Source organism: Musca domestica, unplaced genomic scaffold (genome assembly GCF_030504385.1).
Source record: "Musca domestica strain aabys unplaced genomic scaffold, Musca_domestica.polishedcontigs.V.1.1 4, whole genome shotgun sequence".
NCBI lineage: Eukaryota > Metazoa > Arthropoda > Insecta > Diptera > Muscidae > Musca > Musca domestica.
The window spans coordinates 23896882-23920003 of NW_026712328.1; the positions used below are offsets into that span (position 1 = coordinate 23896882).

The 23122-nt window shown below is 34.7% G+C and overlaps 2 protein-coding genes across 7 annotated transcripts in view; both read right to left on the reverse strand.

The window, feature by feature from the left end:
* The window catches only part of LOC101889617 (complexin), a 636740-nt gene that overhangs the window by 461502 nt on the left and 152116 nt on the right, over positions 1-23122 (reverse strand). For 5 of the 6 annotated variants that reach the window (XM_059126575.1, XM_059126576.1, XM_059126579.1 and 2 more), the window contains exon 3: positions 11533-11562. The gene's annotated coding sequence lies outside the window, so the exon portion shown is untranslated. The remainder of the gene's footprint in view (positions 1-11532; positions 11563-23122) is intronic. The other variant, XM_059126574.1, reaches the window with a different exon arrangement.
* The window catches only part of LOC101901327 (odorant receptor 82a), a 330365-nt gene that overhangs the window by 57815 nt on the left and 249428 nt on the right, over positions 1-23122 (reverse strand). The window lies entirely within an intron of this gene.

The following is a 23122-nucleotide window of genomic DNA, read 5'->3' on the forward strand; positions in this document are numbered from 1 at the left end:
ACCTGCATTTTGTTCACAAGAATACATGGACGGACTGATATACGGACATACGGACTGACATTCATAAATCGACCAAGAATGAGATGCTAAAGTAACTATGAGTCTATCTCGCTTCCTTCTCCATGTTACAAACAAATACACAAAGACATAATACCCTCACCACTATGTGGTGTAGGGTATAATAATTTACTAAACTCCGGCAATAATAAAAAGTAAAACAAGATAAGTAGTAGTAGAATGTTGTAATTAGGACTTGAGAGAAAATAACTCCAACATTGTTTCTTCAAATACGGACTGGAAATCCTATTGGTGCATACATATATTTCCAATTCGGATGTTTGCCAATCGATTAAAAAAATTCGGCCTTATGTTTGCATCCACCCAAAGAATGTGATTTCTATTAAAAGTTAGTAAGCATTGTGGATCATTACTCCAAGCAGTGATTAGTAAATATTTAAATTAAAACTGGCACAACATAATAACAAATGGCACAACTCCAAATAATTTGACAATTCGCCAACTACCAGACAAAAAATGTCCGGATTAAATATCTACAGCTTCCTTTAATTATCTTAAATTTCACCTTACGTATGGCAGGACAATTAAAAACACATGCCATACCAACTTTTAGGTTTAATGTCATTTTCTGCATTTGTGCCTTCCAAAAATTAAATCCTACTTCTTTGGAGGCCTGACCTCACAAACACAATTAATATAGATTTTATTCTCCCAATGCGCCCTATGGTAGAAAACTTTGCCCTATTGTTTGAAGCTCACTTTTGTTTCTTCAACAATATGGCGCCCTAATGAACAAAAGCGTATCAATGACACATTGCCGAATGCCTTGAAACAAGAACGCTCGTGCTCCACACTTTCTTCGGTTTGGTCCCATGGGAGCGTGGTAAAATTCAAGGAAACTTTGTGTGATGTCGTTAAACCTTATTGGCGCAGAATCTAAGTTAATTAATAAATTGTATCAGATGTTAATAATTTTAATTTATTACCTTCAGCCAGCGTTACATGTTTCCACTAACACAAAATTCTTGCTCCTTAAACTTTACACACACACAAACACGTATACTTGGAGAGGGAAGAACCTTGGCAAATGTCTGTAGGATCTACGCGCCAGGAAGGGTAAGAGGTATGTTACAAATGTTTGCAATGATGGCAGTTTAAGATGAAGTTAATCGTACACGAGTGGGGTTGGGAGGCGCCGTCTACGGCAATTGTAATTAATTAGAAAAGTTAGTATCGATTTTGGTCGGAAATTTATTTGCAATTTAACTAAATCAAGATTAACACAATAATGATTTTAGAATTTGTTTATAGCCTCTGGGGTGCTGTGGGCATCTTACCAATACATAGAATTGTTTTAAATAAATTAATGGAATAAATGTGGACGTGATCAGCAAGGTATTATAGAATAAATGAGTAAACCAGCGATATCTTCGAAGTAAAACGTCTAGTTATAGCCAAATCTATTATTTAAAAGTTTGGCAAACAAAGTAACATCTTAGAAAAAATAAATATATAAAGAATTTATTAGGTACATTATGGCACCAATATCTACTTATAAACTTTCACCATTCACCAAAAATGTAATCATTCTGTTTTTAAAACTGTAATTCACAAAATACATATTAAAAGTCATAAACTTCATTTAAAATCCATAAAACATAAATTACAATTCAGATATTTTAATTGATATTCAGGTACTAAATTTGGAATTATGAAATTTGTATACAATTCGGAGTTCGCTAATTAAAATTCGAAAGTTCAACATGACACTCAAAAATTCAATTTTAATTCAAGAACTTTTCAATACACATTCAATATATTAATTTAAAATTTAGAATTTCCCTTTCAAACTAGAGAATTCCAATGGAAATTGAGAATTCCCATCTTAAATTCAGAAAAAATCAGAAACTACAATCACATTTAGACATTTGATTTGAAATGCAAAAAATTCATTTGAAATGCGGACATTATATTTCAACTGTCTATGTCTAGTCGTATAAAAAGTATGAAGTCTACACTGAACTCTTCGCCAGCAGAGGTTGCAGTTCTTGAAGTCAATAAAAATGGAAGCTTTCTTTTATTTTAATTCCGACATATTTCAAAAACAGATAATATATTAAATTCTACTTGAAAAATGGGAAATCTGAAATTCAAATTAAATATTCTGAATATAAATCTCATAGCTTTTCTTCTGTCATTCAGTTTGTAACACTTTGAACTACAAATTGTAGCCCTCACAACGTATATATATAATTGATCGGCATGCAATTTTATGTCGATTCCGCCTGTCTATCTGTCTGACTGTTCGTCTGTGGAATTTACTCTAATTCCCGAACGAAAATAATTAGGTTGATAAAACTTTACTCAGATGTGTGATATTGGTATTGAAAATGGGCTAAGTAGGTCTAAGTTTTAACTGTACCGAGAGATTTAAGTTTTTTTTGGCGGCTTTAGTGACAGTATTAACCTAAAATTTGCTATAAATTGGCAGCAAATGTTCCCATTATGTAAGAAATATCTTTGCATAGAAATGTCAACATAAGTTTATATTTTGGCATATTCCCATACAGGGTGAAATGAAAAACTGCAACAAACTTCAGACTAATGTCATTTCTAAACCACTCGTCCGACAGCTGTTAAAATTATTCCAGTGACAGCTCACTTACAAACGCATTTTGGTGAGAATTTTCCAGAAAAAAAAATTATTCGTGGTGGAATTCAAGGGTAATAGTGTGATTTCTTCATATTTGGCTGGAAAACCACAAGTGGCTATCGAAAGAGTACTCCAGCATTTAAATGCGAATAAATCGTTTGTGTCTTGTACAATCGCTCGTAACCGTGATACTGATAGCGTAGCCGAAGTCATGGAAGTGGATGGAAGAAAACAGCAACATCAGCGGAAATGGTTCGAAAATTAAAGAAGCGACTTGATCGAAACCCGCGTCGCAGTGGCCGAAAAATGGCTCGTGAGCTGAACATATGGCAATATTCCATTCGGCAAATATTGAAAAAGGAGCTCGGGGTAAAGCCATTGAAATTCCAAAAAGTGCAAGAATTTACACCGCAGCAGAAAGAAAATAGACTCAAAAGAGCTAAAGAGTTGCTTCGCTTGGCCGAAAGTGGTGAACTGCCGAATTTGGTATTCTCCCATGAGAAAACATTCGTTGTCCAGTAGTTTGTAAACAAGCAAAATGATCGTGTTTACTTGCCAAAGAGGTCAGCTGAAAATGTGCACCTTCGGTTGGCCACCGGAACTCAAGCACAGGCCATGGTGATTGTGTGGGTCGCCATAGCAGCCGATGGTCGTTCTCCACTCGTATTAATTGACCGTGGCATCAGAATAAATGCCGAATATTATCGCGAAGATATTCTGTGGGGTGTATTAAAGCCTTGGGCATGCAAACATTTTGGCCGCAGACCTTGAACATTCCAACAAGACTCAGCACCATCGCACTCAGCACTCGCCACCCAAGAATGGTTACAAAATGAGGTTCCCCGCTTCATTTCCAGCGCATTATGGCCACCAACATCTCCGGTTACCAATCCGTTGGACTATTATGTCTGGAGTATTTTGGAAAGCAAGGTTGGCACTAAAGAATACCGAAGTATCGATAACCTCAAGCAAGCGTTTTGCCGGGAATGGGCCAAAATACCTCAGAACAACATTCGGGCAGTGTGTGACGGTTTCATTTTAAGGCCATAATTCGTGCCAAAAGTGACCAATTCGAACAAATCTAAACTTATTCTAAAATTTGATGCTATTTCCACGATTTTTTTTTTGGCTTCATTTAATAAAATTTAAAAAAAAATATAAAAATTATGGCGCTTGACTTGTTGTTTTTTTTTTATCTCACCCTATACAGTGTATGATATAACTTCGATAAGGATTATATTAAAAATGTTTATTGGTGCAATAGATATACAAGACCGAGTTTCACAAAATGATAAAATTCGGCACAATATGAAAAAATCTGTTTATTTGGTCTGCTATTACATATATGGTGAAGAATAAATATAATATCAGTTGAAGATATATATCGAAGCTTTATATAATCCTGAACCGATCTCGATAAAATTTGGCAGAAGTATTTTCCAGTAATATCTGATCATCGTTCTGCAGTGCATATTACGCATGTGAGGGAATTTAATACCAAATCGGACAAAACATATATAGAGAGCTATATCTGAACCAATTTGAATTAAATTTTGAAGTACTTGTTTCCAGGAAGAATTCAGTGTGATTTGCAAAAAATTCAGCCTTTTTGGGTTGATACTAGACAGTTGGTGCACACAAAAAAACCTGATATCGGATGAAGTTATATATGTGAACTATATCTAAATCTGAACCGATTATGACAAAAATTTTAACTTATTTCTGAGATGTATCCGATACCTGGTACCAAATATTACTGTCGTGGAGTGCATATTACACATGTGAGGGACTTAAACCTCCAAATCGGATGAAACATATTATGGGAGCTATAGCTATAACTGTTTGGAAAATTTCATCTCAATCGAATAATAAATGCGACCTGCATTTTGTTCATAAAAATACATTGGACAGACTATGATGACTATGAATAAATCGAATCAGAAACTGATTCCATTTCGATGCTCAAACGTTACTATAGGCCTATCTCACTTCCTTCATCATGTTACAAACAAATGCACAAAGACATAATACTCTTACCGCTATGTATAGGGTATAATGAAAAACTAGTTTATTACCTCTCTACATATCAGTGTCAGTCATAAGTTGACAATCATGTTGTTTTTGTACAAAAGTAATGCCAGATGTGAAAAAAATAATAATATTGTTCTACCCCTTTGATACTTTCAATCGAAGAATTTTAGACAATTTGGTTTTAATAATGTAATTCCACTGTCTACATTTGCTGTCAGTACCGTTAAAAAATCTAAAATATTTTGCACCGCCGATATAGAAGTTTTTCAATGCCAATCATTCTTGACTTACCCAATTTTTTTCGTAAAACTCCATATGAAATAATGTGGAATATATATTGATGTCAATAGACATACTGATACTGGTTGCAAACGAAATTGCACATTTTATACAGATTGAAAACGGTTAAAAATTGCTACAACAATATAGAAAAAAATGTCTCCAACATTGTTAAAGCATATTGATTTACATACATAATTACTAGAATTATATATGTGCAATATAATCCTATTATCTTGACATTTTGGGTTTGCAAAAGTAGCAATCACTAATGTAAATGTCTCTCTCTCTCTCTCTCTCTCTCTCTTACAGAGGAGCAACAAAATAAATAATTAATAATTCTAATTTATCATTGTGGTTGACAGTCGACACTTGCAACAATGTAATTCTTGTCAGTAAGAAACCAAAATGTTTCCCATATTAAATTAATCATGAACTATTTAAGCTCCAAAATACATATAAACATGTATATATGTTTGTATGTGTGTGTGTTTTTATATTGCACGGTTCAAGTATTCTGCTCCCTTGAAATAAAAATCATAAATCATGACTGTCACTTACCGAACTTTTGTGGTTTTTCAGTTGGAAAAGAAAATTGCCATGCATTTAGTTTGGATCTATATCGGTATGTGTTTGTGTGTGTTTTTTTTTATTTTATTTTAGATTCAGAATCACACCCTTCGGAATGAAATTTACACTTGTGTATGCATGCGAACACCCACACACACATACAATACTCAGCTAGACAGACAATAATAAATTTACAAATTTATAGCAGCAGTCGTATTGGTGCAGTAATTTTTTTATTTGTAGCTCTTTTAAATTTATTCCACTTCAAGGAACAAAAGCAGTGGTAGTGGGTTGTGGAGTGGTAGGTGGATTAAGAAAAATATACATACCCAGTGAACATCGTGAGTTTTCTTCACGTTATCTTCCAGATAAATTGCTGAACTACTTGAAACATTGGAGTTATTTCTTCGGCACATTAAAATGATTCTCATCACATAGGCCAAGAGTTGGGAACATTTTTTGCTTAAGCAAGTCTTACCATTAATCAGTACTGCAATCTGCATTAACATTACCGTTGCTTGCGGTCTTATATAAGGAGTTCTAGTTTGTTTGTCTTTCCAGAGTAAATTGGAATTTATATAACGAAAAACATAAATTTCAACAAAAGATTTTACTGTTAGTTATTAACTCACCGTTAGATCGTAACCTAGGCAGAACACTATATATTGCTTATAAAAAAGTTAATGTCCTTAAAATAGGCAGACAACAGAAAAAATATCTGGGATTGAAAAATATATTTTCTGACAAATCCGAAAAATGTTTACAGAAAAATTTTATGTTTGATTGAAAAAACAATTCAAAGTTATACATCAGAGCTAGGCAGAAAAATTCAGAATTATTTTGTGATTGTATGTGTTTTGAACTAAAAAATATTGAAAGTGGCTCTTTACCTTTCTATACACATTTAGAAATACTTTGTTGCCTTGTTATACCCATACATAGTATGGAGGGTATATTAAATTCGTCATTCCGTTTGTAACGCATCGAAATAATCATTTTAGACCCAACAAAGTATATATATTCTTGATCAGCGTGAAATTCTAAGATGAATTAAGATAGGAAGCTAAAATTTTGCACAGATCTCTCTTTTGTCTGCAGGCAGGTCAAGTTCGAAGATGGGCTATTTCGGTCCACGATATCGTATAGCCCCCATATAACAGTACCCCCGATATTCGATATTTTGATGATTTTAGCCACATTTTTCAACGGAATGGTCTGAAAATCCACACAAGGACTTCCTGGTGAGTACTTTATTCCTTGAAAGAGAATTATCTATATAGGTCCACGATATCGAAAAACCCCAATATAACGGTACCCCCGATATTCGATATTTTGATGATTTTAGACACATTTTTCAATTGAATTCCACACAAGGAGTCCCTTACGAGTATTTCACCCCATGAAAAAGAATTTTCTATATAGGTCCACGATATCGTATATCCCCCATATAACGGTACCCCCCGATATTCGGTATTTTGATGACTTTATCACATTTTTCAACGGAATTGTCTGATAATCCACACAAGGAGTTCATTGTGAGTACTTTACTACCTGAAAGAGAGTTGTCTTTATAGGTCCACGATATCGTATATACCCCATATAACGGTACCCTCCGATATTCGGTATTTTAAAAATTTTAACAGAATTTTCATCTGTTTTCAAATTTTTTGAAGAGCTTTCGAAACGTGGATTTTTTAGAGAGTCTGCAAGACGTGGATTTTTAGAGGGGACGTTGGTTTTTAAAAGAATATTTATTGAAGATACTATTAGCCGTGGGGTTTTAAGGAATATTTTTTAAAGAGCCTACAAGACGTGGATTTTTGAGGAATATTTTTGAAGAAAGTTCAAAAATTTTTATTCGTAGAAATTCTAATTTCGATAAAAAAAATCGTTGTTATATTTACACAATTTAATAAACTATAAATTATTTTGGAAGAGAAAAGATTACACGAATGACGTAAAAAAATATTTAAAGTATTCGTATCAGAAGATAATGGTTTAAGAAAAGGGTTTAGGTGGTCCTTATGGCGACCTTGACGACTTTTTTAAAAAAGATACTGTTTCAATATACTAACCTTTTATTTTTCCTACAAAGGAAATTTTGATGTCGAAAAAACTGCTTAAAGCCATTAGAGGACTCCACAAAATAATAATCACGAATTCCATCACAGCCCAAAATGGATAGACTTTCTCATATTCAGCCGAATTTTTCCATTTGGTAAAACTCGGTCCGGCTAACATTACTAACAGCAATGTTATTTGATTCACAGTTGGTATAATCTACTTTACATAAATTCCCAACATAAACTTTTTCGTTTCGGGTGCTCTGCTAATAGTGGTGTAGGGTATCATATGGTCGGCCCCGCCCGACTTTTGACCTTTCTATACTGTTTTTTTTTTTTATAAAACTTGTAAACTTTTATAATTTGGACAAAAGTGGTGACATAGAGACAGTCTTCCTAGAGGTTAATATAGTAATTTGTGTAGCCAAAAATGGAAAAAATATGGAATTTTGCACATACAACCAAATTAGGCCTAAAAATAAGTATGCTAAATTTGATTGAATCGGTTCAGATATAGCTATAGCTCCCATATATATTGTTCATCCGATTTGTTATTTCTGTCCTCCGCAGCCGTAATATGCATTCCGTAACAACAATATTTGAGGAAATATATCAAATGCAGCTCAGAAATACCTTTGCTAAATTTTATCGAGATCGGTTCAGATTTGGATATAGCTCCCATATATAACTTAGTCCGATTTACCTTTTATTGGGCACCAAACGTCTACCATATATAACTTCATCCGATTCACTTTTGATTGTGCACCAAATGTCTAATATTTGCCCAAATAGGATAAAAGTTGGCACTTACGGCCGAATTGAGTCTAGAAGCCAGTATTTCAAATTTGATGAGGATCGGTTCAGATAGAGCTATAGTTCCCATATATAATGTTCATCCGATTTGTTATATTTATTACCCACAGCCGTAATATGCATTCCGTAACAACAATATACAGGGAAATATATCAAATACAGCTCAGAAATATCTTTGCCAAATTTTATCGAGATCGGTTCCGATTTGGATATAGCTCCCATATATATTTTTATCCGATTTCAAAATAATTGTGCACCAAATGGGTAATACAAGTCCGAATTTAAAAGATACAAATACTTCGGCATATTTAGTCCTTTGAACTTTAAATTATAATTATAATCATAGCGTGTATGATTGAATTCTCCCATAAAAACTTTTAATTGTTATGCGGAGCTCTACTAAATTAGCAAAGTGGTGTAGGGTATCATAAAGTCGGCCCCGCCCGACTTTAAGACTTTCTTTACTGGTTTCTTTATGATAACGAAAAAAATTGCAAACATACCAGATTCTTGCATCTTCTGGAACAGAGCATATATGAGTGGATAAATAATTAATAATTTCGGTGTTGCCAAAATAGCATAGTTCCGCCATAAAGAAATATTTGATTTATTTTATTTATTTATTTTTTTAGGAAAAATACATTTACCAAATGTTTGTTGACTGGGTTCTTCTTCATTCGTTTGCTATGAAAAAAAAGAAATATATATATATATATTTCAGTACATTTTACATGTTTGTTTGGACTTATCTACTGACATAGCTGGGCAAACCAAAGCAGCAGAGCAGTTGGCAAATATATGATTATTTTTATCTAGAATTTTGTTCTATTTGGTTTGCTATTCTATGAGATTTGGTAAAGTTTTTCAATTGCAAATAGCTGCAAGTAACCCAAATTTATATGCATAGAAAATGTTAAAAATACACACACACACAAACGGACGAACAAAAATATAAATCCGGACGGACGCTAGGAAGGATTTGCAAGGCAAAACAGCATTCAAACCGAAACAACCAACCGCATCCACAGTGTCTGTCAAGCCAAGATAAAGAATTGCCAAAGAAGTGCAAAGGAATTGAAAGGAACAAATGCTGCTGTTTGTTTTCATTGAAATTGAAAAAAGTATTTGTCCAGCAAATACATACATAAGCAACCTTAGATTTGTGTGTGTGAGTGTTGTGTTGGAGATTTTAGTTTTAAGAACTTGAAATTTGCTTTTCGATATTTACTTCAAAAGTATTACCCTTAAACTTTTGGCATGGATACAAATTTCGTTTCTAATTGGCAAAATATTTGTTTAAATGGGATTTTATAATGTCAGGTAGTAATTATAAAATCAGAATCTTCTCTTATCACAGGATACTGCATGCACACATACCTGCATAATATTTACATGAAATATGTTCTAAATCTGCACACAATTTAACATTTTCGTTATTAAATGCAAGGATTATAGGATCCATATGAAGTAATAGATCAAGAGTGTTGTCAGATGGCTTAGAACACTTTACAACTTGAGCGTCGGATGGTTCTACGATACCAATGTGTTTTGGAAGAGTATGTTTTTGTAATGGTGTCCGAATTCTAATTGTAAATTTAAATAAACAAAATAAGATTCCAAATATTTTTATGTTATCAATAAGAATTAGGTTCATTACAAGAACAAGTAAAACACAAGTTAGCTATAGTTGAGCGGGGCCGACCATATGATGCCCTACAACACTACAATATGTTTGAAGCCCCCTTACGTTCAAATCCATTTTGGAAGATTTCGCACTCCGTCGTGCTGCTAGTTGTTGTGGTCTATTTTACAGCTAAAAATAATCGAATGGTCATTTAAAATTCTAGTCCTTAACTCTCTTCTCATGCAAAATTCCGTGAGGATTGGTTTCAATTGTGTGATGAAATACATATTTTGCGATCATGTCCAAAAGCAAGAAGCCCCTCTATGTCTCCAAATAAAGACTCAAATCTAGGGTGAGATGAAAAAACTGCAACCAACTTCAGACTGCAGTCATTTCTAAGTCCCTCGTCCGACAGCTGGTAAAATTATTCCAGTCACAGCTCATTATATTGCTTACAAGCGCACAAATCATTTTGGTGAGAATTTTCCAGAAAAAAAGTTATTCGTGATGAAATTCAAGCGTGATCGTCTGATATCTTTATTTGGCTGGAAAACCACAAGTGGCTATTGCTAGAGCATTCCAGTATTTAAATGTGAATACATTTTTGTGTCTCGTACCATCGCTCGTTACCGTGGTACTGGTAGCGTAGCCCGACGTCAAGGTAGAGGAAAACAGCAACATCAGCAGAAATGGTTCGAAAAGTAAAGAATCGATTTGATCGAAACCCGCTTCGCAGTGGCCAAAAAATGGCTTGTGAGCGGAACATATCGCAATATTCCATTCGGCAAATATTGAAAAATGAGCTCGAGATTAAGCCATTGAAATTTCAAAAAGTGCTAGAATGTACACCGCAGCAGAAAGAAAATAGACTCAAAAGAGCTAAAGAGTTGCTTCCCTTGGCCGAAAGTGGTGAATTGCTGAATTTGGTTTTCTCCAATGCGAATACATTCGTTGTCCAGCAGTTTGTAAACAAACAAAATGATCGTGTTTACTTGTCAAAGAGGCCAGCTGAAAATATGCACCTTCGGCTGACCACCAGAACTCAAGCGCTGGTCATGGTGATTGTGTGGGCCGTTATAACATCCGATGTTCGCTCACCGCTCGTATTAGTGGCATCAGAATAATGCCACCAAAATCTCCGGATACCAATCCGTTGGGCTATTGTAACTGGAGTATTTTGGGAAAGCAAGCTTGACTCTAAAAAATACCAAAGTGTCGATCACCTCAAGCAAGCGCTTCGCCGGGAATGGGCAAAAATACCAAAGAGAAACATTCGGGCTGCGTGTGACGGTTTCATTGGCCGTTTGAAGACCATTATTCGTGTCAAAGGTGAAAATTCTATTTCCGATATTTTTTGTTTTCATTAATTAAAATTAAAAAAAATAAAAAAAATATATAAAAATTATGGCATTTGACTTTGTTGCGGTTTTTTTATCTCACCCTGTATATACCATAAACATGAAACCAAATTAAACACTTACCTAATAGATTGAAGGACTAGCGTTATAATTCTGTAAGAAAAAGAGAAACATATATTTTAAATAAATGTTTAAAAATAATTGAAACAGGCAAATAATTGTTATTTTCTTAATTATGTGTATGTCAGTCATGCTTTAACTTAATAGCTTTAAGCCATAATTTGACTATTAAATTTAAAATCACTTGTTTGCCTAATTCCATTCAGAAAGACAAGTCAACTTTAATCTCTAATCTTATCAAACCACAATGACAGCAAATGTGAAGATGTCTTGCCGTTCGTGTGCAAGAACCGCTAATTCTGCACCCAGAACAAATGATTATTATAATTAATCTTTGTCACATTGATCTGGACAATTTATCCATTGTTACGATTGTCGGTGGCAGCCACAGGCTATGTTGGCGCCCATCTGACGTTGCCCGCAAGCAGACGTGCATTGTCGTCAGGCGGACATGACAATTTAATCAGAATGACTATTTGCACATAAATAATCGCTAACGCCCGTAATAAAGGCAATTGAATAGTAAATTAATGATCTATCGTTCGATAAATGCACGTACACACGCACCGGATGTTCGTCAGTTCGCCTTTGAAATATCCAAAGTCTGAGTGAGGGCACACACACACAACGTTCTATGTTGAGAATCTAGTGCACAATGGGTTGTCCTAAAATAATATCAAATAAGTTTTGAGATTTTTGACTTTTTATAATGTATTTTTTATAAAATATGTTTTATTTTCTCTTTTATTGCTGTAAACCAAATATTGAAAATTTGTAGTGGCTCAAGCATACAAATGTTGGGGAGTTTACGCAACAGGAGAGAGTCAAAAGTTCATTTGTGTCGAAATATTTGTAATACACTAAATGAAAAATCATAGACCTAATTTTAATTTTATATTTTAATTTAAGCCCATCCTATCGCAAAGGCTACATCTTTACAGTTTGGCGTGTGGATTATTTTCTGAGTGGAGGCATTAAATAAGACTGGGTTTGCGGAAATGCGGGTACTAAAAGTTGCTACATGGTACTTAGCGAACGGATAATGCTAGGATTTTTGGAATGAGGGTCAGTGTTGGCGTGCCGAATTTTTAATACCCTCCACCTTTAGGTAAAGAAAATAATAATTATATAAAAGTATATAAGCTACAATTAAAAGTAAAGTAAGTGAGGCCGTTGTATAGGGGTCATACCAAAATGGGAACCTCTATTGACAATTTTATTCTTCAAGGATTGTCATCTATTAAATCTTCTTAAATATCAAATGTGAAACAATTTCGTGGGTCAATGTGACTAGGATTATAAAAATACCGAATGTCGGTGGGTATCGTTATATGTGCGCTATACAAAAAACGTGGAGCTATTTAAACTATGTTCCGCCACCAGAGCTTAAACGCATTACGAACTGCAAAAACGAATTTTTAGACAAATCTGTGAAAAAATGTGGCCAAAATCATCAAAATGCAGACTATGAGGAGGTACTCTTAAATGGGGCTATACAAAAACGTAGACCTATATAAACCATGTGCCGCCACCAGAGCTTAAACCCATTACGAACTATAAATACCAATTTTTAGACGAAGACGTGGAAAAAAGGAAAATATCATCAAAGTACTGAATATCGGAATGTATCCTTATATGGGGCTATACAGTAATATGGACCTATACATACAATGTTTCGCCAACGAATCTGTGTAATCTGAAAAAAATACAAAAATCAGGTACCGTTACTTGACGATTATACCAAAACGGACCGATATATCTCATTTTCAATACAGGATGGCTTTTACGAAATACAAATTGCTGTGCCAAATTTTGAAGCTCTACGTCAAACAATGTGGGTCGTATCCAGATTTCAACATACAGATGGACGGACAGATAAGCAGTCATCGTTAAATCGACTCAGAATTTTATGCTGATTATGAATATATACAGGGTGAGATGAAAAAACTGCAACCAACTTCAGACTGCAGTCATTTCTAAGTCACTCGTCCGGCAGATGTTAAAATTATTCCAGTGACAGTTCATTATATTGTTCACAAGTGTACAGAAGCATTTTAGTGAGAATTATCCAAAAAAAAAAAAAACTTTTCATGATGGAATTCAAGCGTGATAGTTTGATTTCTTTATATTTGGCTGGAAAACCACAAGTGGCTATCGTTATAGCATTCCAGTATTTAAATGTGAATAAATTTTTTGAATCTCGCACCATCACTCTTTACCGTGATACTGGTAGCGTAGCCCGACGTCAAGGAAGTGGACGGAAGAAAACAGCAACATCAGCAGATATGGTTCGAATAGTAAAGAAGCGACTTGATCGAAACCCGCATCGCAGTGGCCGAAAAATGGCTCTAGAGCTGAACATATCGCAATATTCCATTCGGCAAATGTTGAAACATGAGCTCGGGGTAAAGCCAATGAAATTCCAAAAAGTGCACGAACTTACACCGCAACAGACAGAAAATAGAATCAAAAGAGCTAAAGAGTTGCTTCGCTTGGCCGAAAGTGGTTCTCTGCCGAATTTGGTTTTCTCCTATGTTGTCTAGCTGTTTGTAGACAAACAAAATGATCGTGTTTACATGCCAAAGAAGTCAGCTGAAAATGTGGACCTTCGGTTGGCCACCAGAACTCAAGCGCCGGCCATGGTGATGGTGTGGGCCGCCATAACAGCCGATACTCGCTCTCCGCTCGTATTAATCGACCGTGGCATAGAATAAATGCCGAATACTATCGCAAAAATATTCTGGAGGGTGTATTAAAACCTTGGGCACGCAAACATTTTGGCCGCAGACCTTGGATATTCCATGGTAACAAAATGAGGTTCTTCGCTTCATTTCCAGAGCACAATGGCCACCAAATTCTCGGGATACCAATCCGTTCGACTATTGTGTCTGGAATATTTTGGAAAGCAAGGTTGGCACTAAAGAATACCGAAGTATCGATAACCTCAAGCAAGCGCTTCGCCGTGAATGGGCGAAAATACCGCGGAGCTGCATTCGGCAGCGTGTGACGGTTTCATTGGCCGTTTGAAGGCCATAATTCGTGTCAAAGGTGACCAAGTTGAACAAATCTAAACTTGTTATAAAATTCAATAAAATCCAAAAAATGTAAAAATTATGGCGTTTGACTTTGTTGCTATTTTGTTATCTCAGCCTGTGGGCCCAAGTGGGCATCGCAAAATCGACTCAGAATTTTATGCTTATTATGAATATATACACTTTATGGGGTCTACGACGAATATTTAGTGAGAGTAAGAAGTTAATATACCCTCCTTTTCAAGGTGGAGTGTATAACAAATAGTAGATATTATATCTTTAATATTTAAATTTATACGTATGGACTTACAGTACAAATGAATATTCACCCCCAAAAGAAAATTAATGATAAAAGATAGTTTTGATTCAAATATTTATCAGACATTGCGTGCGTCTGTGTTATTAACCTTAAAAATATGCTGCTAACGACACACGCATAAATATTTTCTCTTATCTGGCCAATCTACCATTCGCACAAAGCTTCCTCTAAATATTCTTCTTGACTTTTGTCCATTTATACAGGTGGGTAAATTGGTTCAACTCCTTTGTGTCGGACATACGTAATGTACGCCCCATCCCGGAATGTCTGTGGTCAATGTAAGTCGTGACACAGGGATGGACAGCTAAATTGTAAATTATCACAACAATTTGTCAAAGACGAATGCTTTATGATTTGTGTCGAAAGACACAAATGTACGACAACTTTATCTACATAGAAGTTATCTGTTGTTCAGGCTATACGACAATGCAGGAACGAACGCACGCACGCACATTCCTGCCTAATTGAAGTTTTGATTAATATGATGTAATCAAAATGTGCTTAAATGCAAAAATAAACAAATGGAAAATTATTCAAATATAGTCCGGAAAATTTGCATTTCAAGCAGCTTTAATTTCTTTCTTTCGCATTTTAAGGTTAAGCAATATCACTTGAGAAGGTCAGCAAGGGTAGGTATACAAATGCTATTAAACTGAGGGTTGTGAGGTAATTTAATTAATTCAATTTCATCATATATGTACTTAAAATTCAACGTTTTTAGTCGAAAAGTTCTGAACAAATTTATGCATATTTTTAGCGTATCATGTGTTGCCTTTATGTTTCCAAATATCTAATTCCATAGCGTATAAGGACATGCAATTTTACAAAGGAAGATATTTAAAAACAAACCATACGGACATTGGTCAGCCTGTAGACGCTCAACACTTTTCACATAGTGGCAAAAGCAGCAAAGGTTAATATAAACCATCAGTTATATTTTTCAATTTTAAGCGGATAGTGGGAAGCTCGCTGTCGGTTTGATATTTTCGGTTTGTAGATCAAAACCTTAAAACTATTTTAGGTTCTCAGGATAAACTTTAGCGGCCTCAATTACCATGGGGATCCCAATAAGTTATGTAAAGCTTTGAATGTTTTAGAGAGCTTTGGGTAACTTCAAGAACGATTGTCAGTCCGTCCGGCCGTTCGTTCATGTATTCTTGTGAACAAAATGCAGGTCGCATTTATTATCCGATTGAGATGAACTTTGGCAAACAATATTTATTTGACTCAAGGACGAACCTTAGTGAAATTGGTGATAATCGAATCAGATCTAGATATAGCCGTCTTCAACCGATTTCGGGTTAATTTGCACCAAATGTCTAATATAAGTCGGTTCAGATATAGCTATAGCTCCCATATGCATGTTTCATACGATTTGGGGTTTTAAGACCCTCACATTCGTAATATGCATTCGACAACAATGATATTTGGTACCAGATATATTATAGAGCTCGGAAATACCTTTGCCAAATTTTATCAAAGACGTAAAATGGTAAAGACTAGACAAAATGCATTCTGAGCAAATGGTTTGTGGCTATACTACCTTGAATAACAGCTCATGACAGAGGCATGTTAATATAAAAAACACAATTATAGGAAAGAATGACAAATAAAATGTTGGATTATCCAAACTATTGGTTTCAAATTTCTATTCCATATACCTTCCCAAATAATTGCATACTGCCTTAGCGGTTTAAATTGCTTTACATTGGTAACTATGTTGTTACGATATCATAACAACAGAGGTATTTTTCACAGGGTTGCCATATTTTGACTCTGTCTTGTCCCATCTTTATACTTCTATGTCTTTGATTTTATCGAGAACGGCTAAGATTTAGGTGTAGCTCCCACATATATATGTATTTAATTCCATTTCAGGTATATTGTGCAAATAATGGCTAATATCAGCCCAAATGGAGTGAATTTCGGGACGTACGTTTCCATTGTGTGGAACTCGGCTCCGATATATATTTTTATACCCTCCACCTTGGAAAGGAGTTTGTAACATCCCTATATATTCGTCGTAGACCCCATATATATTCATAAAATTCTAAGCCGATTTAACGATGTCCGTCTGTCTGTCTATTGAAATCACGATACAGGCCACATTATTTGACGTAGAGCGTCAAAATTTAGCAGAATAATTTGTCTGGGATGTGCCTAGGATGGTTGGTACTGAAATTGAGATATATCGGTCCAAGTTTTGGTGTAATCCCCATATAACGGTACCTCTCAATATTCGATATTTTGATTATTTTTGCCACATTTTTTCAAGGATTTGTCTGAAAATTGGTATTTTTGGACATAATGGGTCTTAGTTCGTGTGGTTAAATACTGTATGTATGGGTCCACGCTTTGGTATAGCCCCCATATAACGGTACCTCCCGAGATTCTGTATTTTGAAGATTTTTGCCACATTTTTTCATGGATTTGTCTAAAAAAATGGTATTTGTTGATCATAGCGGGTACTAGCTCCGGTGGCGAAACATTGCGGTACCTCCCGATATTTTGATAATTTTTTCAACATTTTCCCACGAAAATGTCTAAAGTTTTGTATTAGTGGGTCATAATTGGTTCTAATGTTTCCATTATCCTAAGGTGGAGGGTATTAAAAGTTCCGTCCGGGCGAACTTAATGTTTTTTTACTTGTTTTAATATAATCCTTCAGCAAGTGATAGCATGCAATCTATAACTGCTCTAAAGCCAAGTGTTGATAGGTGGTATAACCTACTTGAAATAAATTCTTTTGTTACGGGAGCTCTACTATATATGCACAGTGGTGTAGGATATCATATAGTGGGCCCCGCCTCACTTGGACTGTTCCTTACCGTTTTTTTTTTTTTGGTATTTGAAGTTCGTAATGGAAACTGTCTGTACAGGTCCATGTCTTCGTATAGCCCCCATGTAAAGTTACCTCCCTATATGCGGTATTTTGATGTTTTAGCGACATTATTAACCGGAATTACTTAAAATTTGGTATTTGAAGTTCGTAATGGATACTACAGCCTATGACAGAAAGTTGTCAGTGCAGGTCTTCGTCTTCGTACAGCCCGCATATAACGGTACCTCCCAATATTCGGTATTTTGATGATTTTAGCGACATTATTATTATTCAATTATTCACAAGAATTGGTGTTTGAAGATCGTAATAAATACTACAGCCTAAGACAGAAAATTGTCTGCACAGGTCCACGTTTTGGTATATAATATTACCTCCCTATATTCGGTATTTTGATGATTTTGATGATGCTGGTCCCTAATATAACGGCTACATTCTGTTACTTTAAGATTTTAACAGAATTTTTAATGGATTTTATTTTATTGAAAATTTCCAAATTCGTTCCAAATGGTGGAGTGTATTCAAAGATCGGCACGGCCGAACTTACAGCTTTTTTACTTCTTAATATATAAATTTCAAATACAATCTTCTGATAACCTATTAAATAGAGATATATAGTTTGTTCTAAGATTTGACACTCCTTGTAAAAAAACAAGTCGAAAATAGGCACAGGAAAAATAGATCTAAAAACAAGTTCAGTCGGGCAGAACTTTTAATACTCTCCACACAGGAGTAAAGAAAACATTTTAAATAAATATGACAGGATTAATGATTCCTGGGAATATCGGGCGAGAAAATGTGGGCCAATATAGATCATGTTCTAAAAGCCATTATGAACTACGAATACTGAGTTTTAAACACATCCGATAGAAAAAATCGGACTAAATTGTAAAAATACCCAATATCTGGATGTACCGTTATATGGGTTCTATAGGAAAACGTGGATCTATACAGATATTGTTGTGCTACAATAGGTAAAACCCATTACAAACTCTATTTAGGAAATTTAAAAAGAAAGTCTGTCACTGGAGGTAGCGCCGAATTGAAATACCGAATATGGGGAGTTGCCGTAATATGGGAGCTAAACGAAAGCCTGTACCACTTTCTACCAACCAAATTTTGCAACTTTTAATGTGGGTCGTATCTTGATTTCTACAGACGAAAAGACGTAGCTAAATCAACTTGGAGTTCTATGTTGATCATGAATATATATAGTTTATGGGGTCTTCGTCGAATATTTCGGAATGACAAATGTTATATACCCTCTTTCCTTTTAAAGTAACGTCAAATTCTACAAGCGTGTCGTAACCCTTATTTGCATCTAAATGCTGATTATATGTAAATGGTGATTGTTCGTGATTTTATAATTAGCGACGGGGAAGGATTTTATTTATTTATATTTAACAAGTAATTTACATTACTTCACCGAAATATACACGCCTTCAAATGATGTTTAGTTTTCAAAATAACCCAATAAGCTCATCAATCTATTCGAAAACAAAGAAACATTGTAATTTTATCTTGGCCAAGTTTATAATATATTTTTTGCTTCCCTTACATACATATATACCAAATGGTACAATAAAAAAGTTCATATGAAATACATACCAAAAAAAAAAAAAAACAAAAAACACAAGAAAAAAATAGAAAAAAAACGTTTTTCCCCCATTTCATTATCGAAATGACCTTAATCGCACACGAATGAAGAACCAACCAAACTGAACCCGGCAAAAAGCAAATCCACGTTAACTACCCAAATAGCCGTAATAGTGTTATCAGATGACATTTGAACGGCATAGAATAACAAAGTTTACGTGCGTTCGCATTAAGGCTAATGCCGAAAGTAAATAACTTAAGTTGGAGGCCAAATATGGTGGTGCGGACAAGAAATAATAACAATGTCTTGTATTTACATGTGTGTATGTGTGGGTCATAAAGTGGAAAACCTACGAATAATAGCTAAAGAAAATACTTGCACGAGCATATTAGGACATATGTGCTGTAATGGGTTATAGAATGAAAGAAAAGAGCAATAGCTTCTAAGGGGACTGGATAAAGAAAATGATTACATAGTTCTATAAGCATTACCTTCAATGATAATTAGTTTCATAGGCGTTACCTTCAGAGTACACTGTATCTAAATATATAAGTTTTATTTTTAACATTGTGGTTTTGTACAAATAAACAATCGGAACTTCGGGATAACTTATTACCTGTGTGTAGCTAAAGTGACATTCCAATCACCTTCTTATTAATGTTGAGGTCAAAAATCCAAATATAAGAAAATTCGCTGACGACACCAACTCGATTAACCTTACCTAATTGTTTTATCAAACCTACCACTTTTGCCTTATTATACCCCCATACTATGGTGGAGGGTATCAAATGTTTGTCATTTCGTTTGTAACACCTCGAAATATACATTTTAGACCCCACAAAGTATATATATTCTTGATCAGCATAAAATTTGATTGTCGATTTAACAATGTCCGTCCTTCCATTTGCCCGTCTGTGGAAATCGCTGTAACTTCCGAACGAAATGAAGTAAGTTGATAAAAAATTACACAAATGTGTATTATGCCAGCAGGACTTTTGGTATTGAAAATGGGCCATGTACGTCCACATCTTCGCATAGGCCCCATATAACGGTACCTCCCGATTTTCGGTATTTTGATGATTTTAGTGACATTATTAACCGGAACTATTTCAAATTTAGTATTTGAAGTTCGTAATAAATACTACAGCCTATGACAGAAAATTGTTTGTGTAGGACCACGTCTTCGTATAGCCCCCATATAACGGTACCCCCGATTTTCGGTATTTTGATGATTTTAGTGACATTATTAACCGGAACTATTTCAATTTTATAATTTGAAGTTCGTAATGAATACTACAGCCTATGACAGAAAATTTTTTTGTGCAGGTCCACGTCTTCGTACAGCCCCCATATAACGGTACCCCCCCGATTTTCGGTATTTTGATGATTTTAGTGACATCATTAACCGGAACTATTTTAAATTTAGTATTTGAAGTTCGTAATGAATACTGCAGCCTATGGCAGAAAATTGTTTGTGCAGGCTTATGATAAAAGTTGCGTATGCAGGTCCACGTCGTCGTATACACCTTAATATACGGCTACATTCTATATTTTTAAGATTTTAACAAATTTTTGTTGTAATGGATTTTAATTTTTTTGAAAATTGCGAAATTTTTACCGAATGGTGGAAAGTATTCATAGTTCGGCCCGGCCGAACTTACAGCTTTTTTGCTTGTTTACCCTCCATCATACATACATAGAAGTTTGACACATCGTTTGCAGCTCATCGAAACATTCATTTTAGTCTCAACCAGGTACGTATATTCTTGATCCTATTCTAAGTTGATTTAGCAATGCCCGTCTGTTGCAATCGTGCTAGAGTCCAAACGACTTACGATAGGAAATTAAGATTATGCAAAGTGTGATTGTCTGCCCAAATTTAGATATAGCTCCCATATATGTTCACCCGACTTCACATTTTTTGAGCACAAAATGTGTAATATCATCCCATGGAGAATGGATGTTGGCCCATGCGACCGAATTTGGCCTAGAAGTATGTCCAGTTTGGTGGAAAAAGATTCAGATATAGCTTAGCTCCCATATATATTTTTCATCCTATTTCATAATTGAGTCTCCTAAAGCCGTCATATGCACTCTAAAACAATGATACTACGTGAAAGACGTCGACACCTTAGAAATACAATTGCCAAAATTTTTCGACATTGGTTCATATTTGGATATAGCTCTCATATATATGCATCGTCCGATTTCAATTTTATTGTGCACAAAATGTGCAATATTAACCAAAATAGGATAAAATTTTCCAAGGTGTTCCATAAAGATCCACGTAGCACCAGATATTAGCTATATTGAGTATACTTAAGACTTGTCATGGCCGTATTGAAATTCAAGATTGTTAGCAATCAAAAAATGTCTTAAAATTGTGTTAAGAAATATTTCCCATTTTTTTTCTTATGGTGAAGAATATAAAAAGATCAGCCAATCCGAAATTATTGTCTGTTTAGTTTTATGTAATTCCTACTGGACGTGGAATTCCCAAAACCATTCTTCCGTACGGTTACTTCTATATTTAAAAATTGCTCCTTCTATACCATCGAAACCAATTTAAATACATCAACGTAATAACTATTCACAAATCAATTCATTATACACCCACTAAAATCAAATATTTACCATTTTGCATTAACGGAATTGTATTTGAAATAACAGAAGCAACAACAACAACAGAATGTAATCGCTATTAACGAAAACAACACCTAATAAAAACATCATGTGATGAAATTGTAATGACATCATTTTTTATTTCCTTGCGCTTTTTTTCCCAACCAATGCTAGGCTAATGACAGTCCATAAAACTAAGTTCACCACCGCATATGAATGTTTGTAAGTGAGTATGTACACAGGTTTATGGATCCAACAGAAATGAAAATAAAGTTGTATTATAGTTTTAGTGTTACACGAGTTGGAGTCGCTGGTTGCAATTTTCCTTTTTAGACATTCAGTTTTATAGCGAGCAAATAAAATAGGATTTTCGTTTTTTTTTGTGTTGTGGCAAGTAAGCAGATGCCTATGGCCGTAATAAAGTGTAAACATTAATGAACTTGGGTTTTTGAGATTTACTAAATCTAAGGAGGTCGGAAAGACTAGAATGCCCACACACACCCACATTATGGGTCAGCTGTCTTGGATGGCAAAGTATATGATATGCTCTGGGAGAAAATAAATTGGAAATTATTTTTGTTTTCCATTACTTTTTGGAGGTAGTTTTTAAACATAGTGTAGATGTAGTTGCTAAATTGTGCTTGAACTTTGACATCAACGTTTTAATAACCTTTACCACACCATGGATAACCTTTACCGTTTTAATAACCTTTACCACACAAGGTATACAAATTATTGATCAGCTTAAAATTCTAAGTCGATTTAGCGTTGTCCGTTTGTCTGTTGTAATCACGATATCTTTCGATATAAGGCAGGTTATGCTCGTAAATGGGCCAAGTCGATCGTTATTTTTTTATAGCCCACATACAACGGTACCTCCCAATATTGGTATTTTGATGATTTTAGGTCATTTTTTAACCGAATTGCTTCAAATTTCGTATTTGATCTTCATGGGTACTACAACCTACGACAAAAACTTGTTATAAAGGCTCACGTCTTCGTATAGCCCCTATACCTCCCAATATTCGATATTTTTATGATTTCATAGACATTATAGACAGGAATTGTTTTAAATTTGGTATTTAAAGCTCGTAATGGTCACAAAAAATTACATATTTATATGCATCCCTTGTTCGATATTTTCATTATTTAAAAGACATTTTTCATTCATACATTCTAAAAAT